We start from the raw sequence: 3,930 nt of genomic DNA, 5'->3' as shown, positions 1-3,930 counted from the left end.
ATGTCTGCTGCGGGACCCACAGTACAGCTGCAGGAAGCCGCGGGTAGGGCAGGCCAGGGAGAGGCACGTACTCACTCACAGTGCAGGATAACTGGGTACTCTCGCACACATGCTGATGCAACCTTCCAGTACGTACCTGGCATGGGTGAGCAGCAAAACACTACCATGATAGGACACACCCACCCACCCCCCCTTTCTCCCCACATGTAGCCCCTACACGACCTTGATGTACCCCCCCCCCGTCCCATCGTCGAAAACCAACCCTGCTGTACTGTACTGTACTGCTGTACTACTACATGGCATGTATGTACCGTCCTCGGTACTGACGTGTGCAGACAAAGCCATGGCAAGGAGTGACCGGAATTGCGATGGGCGTCAGATGACCACTTCAAGTCGAAGGATCTGGCAGACGAGTTCGGCGTGCAAGGAGGGAAGGGAAGGTCGTGTTAGACAATTGCTACTTACTGTATTTCTCAACCGTTGGAACCCACCTGGCGAGAGAAAACTTGGTGCCGAATGAGAGAGTACCTCGAAAGGCCCATGTTCACGAGTCACCGAAGCGTCTCTTTCGAAACAGCCTGTTGGGCGTCTGGGCTGTGGGTTGTGACTCAAATCTTGTCGAGTAGATTCCATCATAGTCAGTGGATTTTCTTACGCAAAGACCATATGTCTCTCCAGAACATCAATCATACCAGAATAAGGTTTGTGGTACCTGGCTCGGATATTCCCTTGTCGCGGGACGTTCCAAGAGGGGTCACTGGCCGCCCTTCGTGTCGTCAGTTCAGTTCCTCCCCGTTTTCACTCTTAAGACATCCAAGCGAAACGGAAGCAGAGGATAGTGAGGGAGAGTGGCCATCCCCGCTTGCAGAGAAGAGATGGCGCAGGCATTCCCTGGTGTCAAATGTGTACAGCTCGATGAATGCGATGAGTGGGAACGGGATCCGCGAGTGGACGGCACGCGAACAGGTCTGCCGAGGTCCTGGGAATGAGGAGACCACATAAGCTGGCGAGGGAGCCGCTAATACCCAACATGGGATTTCCAGCGCAGGGACAAGTACTGACTTGTGGTACGTGCTCTCTGGTGCAGAATAGAGACTTGTTTCCGGGGAACTCTGCGTGCATGCTATAGTACTATAGCACTAAAGCATGTCAACGGGCCGCACGCAGCGGCGTTCGCCACAAGGGGCCGGGCACCTCACTACCTTAGTCTGCGGAGCGCCAGAGAAGCATCGCAAGGGGAGGGGCAAAACCAAGGAATCAGCTTTCTGTTCGAGATACACAATGTGGTCTGCAGCGCAGCACTATTGCGGCGCTGAAGGTGTTTGCTCCCCAGATGAAGGCAGCCTTGCATAGCTCGATAGCGCCGTAAGGTATTGGTGACACCCTTTGGGGGCTCGAGAACGGACGTTATCGTCAGTCGATAGGGCGTCGTCCTGGGCTGGTGTTTGCATGAGATGAAGCGATTGCCATTCAGCAAACAAGACGTTGCCTGAGAGGCATTGTACGGATCAGGCTGCGAATGCAACAAGGTGTTGCATCTTGGCGGTCCCTCTCTGACCTGCGCGAAACTAGTCGGTTGGAGCCTAACATTTTACCTTTCTTGATTTTGGCTTATACAATGCCACGATGGTGCTCCAGATGCGACCCGGATGTTGGTGGCTGACGTAGAGCTTTGAGAGCCATCCTTGCATTCATTGATGGGAGCGTCGGCGCCTTTGTTGAACGGATGCTTGTAGAACCCTCTGCCCTACCGCAAAGATGATGTAGCGGAATCACGATGAATGCTGTTGGTGTGTGGGTGTCTGGGTCACCAGATCTTTGGCAACCTTGGCAGCAGAGCCAGTGATTCGCGTAGGGCCCCCCTGTAGCAGATGCTGACGGTGGGGTAGACGACCCTCCAAATTCATATCTGTCGAATCCCAGCGCCGTGGGCCCTAACAGGTCGCATAGTAGGCCGCATAGAAGGATTGATTTTTATGCCCCGCCTCTCCTTCTGTACAAGGATCTGGCTGGGAGCTCGACAGCTTCACGTGGCGAGCCACGTCAAAGCAGGCGGCCAATACGCGGTGGTAGAGCTTGGTGCCAAGCAAGGGATGCCTCAACATCCAGCGACCGATGCGTTTTGAGCAGGATTAGAGATAAGCACAGAGCTGCATGTCGAGGGCATAGGAGGACAGTCATATAGGCAGGTGTCAAGCCGCCCGCTCTTCAAATACTCTTCAGGCAGGTGGGTGGCGTTTTGCCTATGCGTGCCAGGAAGCTCAAGGCAATCTCCTTCCTATTGTCTTGTGAAAGAGGACGAAAGACTGATTTGCGAAGGAAGCCGTCCAGCTTGGCGCTTACCGTGCTTAATATATTGGAACAGCTGCAAGATGAGCAGGATTTGCGATGGATCAGGGTGTGTGCTTCCAGAAAAGACCCTTGCAGCATCGGCCCTCCTCCCGGGCACTCGCGCTCCTCGTTGTATTTGGGACGCTGTAGGTCCCACTGATGAGCGACCGAAGCTCCTCCTCTCCTACCGCGCCAAATTCGGCAACCTGTTGATTGACTCGATTAGACCTGCGATGGGAGGCAGGCTGAGTGGCCGATCAGTTCCAAATACGCGGCCTTCTTCAGAACTTGATAGCACACCGTGTTGGGGACATGCCTGTTCCAGCACTGATTCTCTGAAGCGCTAGGGAAACCCCCCCCCCCCCCCAAAAACCACCGCCAATTTCTGAGCACTCTACCGGGAGAGAAGGATGCCTCGAGAGACAATGCCACCAATTTCGGTCCCCCATTGGCTCGGGCTCGGTGGACAGAGCTGGTCGGAAGTCGCGTCTTCGGCAAGGATCCCGAGGTCCTAAATCGCGGGGCCTTAGTTCTGGACCCTGGCTTGCTCATTCTCGAAGCGAGGTCAACGATCGGATCATGGCGCCTCTTTATCCTTCTTCGAAGTCTCATAATCTTGTTTCATCATAGCTGTCTGGCCAGTACTTGCAAAGGCTGGCGTCCCGAAATTTGTCCTCGTAATATGGTAGGTAGGTCGTTGGTGACCAAGAGAGGCACTACTATAGTAAAAGCCAGGCCGCGTGGGTTGCAGGGATATTCAAACATCTGCACGATTTCGGGTGCGGACGCTGCCGTGAACCGCTCTGTACGTATGATCAGCGGCAACGTCGGCCGTCGCCAGGGGTGCATGGGACGGATGGCCGTGGCTCCAGACGTCCAGACTTCGTCAAGTTCAGCTCCATTACCTTGTTGGCGCTCTCGAAGGGCGCGGTGGGGTAATTGGATATGTCCCCCAGCCTCGGCGACACCGGATTGGCGGGCACCGCTACCAAACAACACGCGAGACAGATGTCGGCTGTTATTTCGATTCCTAGACTCTCAGGCGGCCATCTTCTGTGGTGCATTGACCTTAAAATATTGGGGCATCAGGGAGCAACGCAGGCTGGTCCTTTGATGTGGAGGCGTGCTCTGTACTGCAGGTCAGCAGGGCCCAGCCAGCCTCAATGACCCAGTCCAGGGCAGATACTGCACAAAATATCTCACTAAGCTGCGAGGACGGCGCATACAGCCGTTTAGAGAGATGGTTGCAAGATAAAACGTGGTTGATGATGGTGGTATTGTTGGTGAGGATGGTGGTGGTGTTGTTGATGATGATGATAGCGATGGAGAAAAGGTGGAGGTGGTGTGGTCTGTGCATCCTCTTCCTTCGGTGGCCTCTGGGGCTAAGGAGAAGAACAAAAGGGCACACCATGCATGCATCCATCACAGGCTAAAGTTTCCAAGAAGATGCACTGCCCACCTTGTGTGCCCGCCGACCCTTGTGCCTCCTGCCCACTCAATCAGAGACCAGCGTATATGCTTGGTACAAATTTTGCGGACCGTACCTGCCCGAAGTTACCGCCCCTGCCGTCTCATATTAAGCATGGGAGGTCAGCTGGC

The sequence above is a fragment of the Cryphonectria parasitica genome (assembly GCF_011745365.1).
Source record: "Cryphonectria parasitica EP155 unplaced genomic scaffold M406scaffold_11, whole genome shotgun sequence".
NCBI classification, from domain to species: Eukaryota; Fungi; Ascomycota; class Sordariomycetes; order Diaporthales; family Cryphonectriaceae; genus Cryphonectria; species Cryphonectria parasitica.
This window is presented reverse-complemented; position numbering follows the sequence as displayed.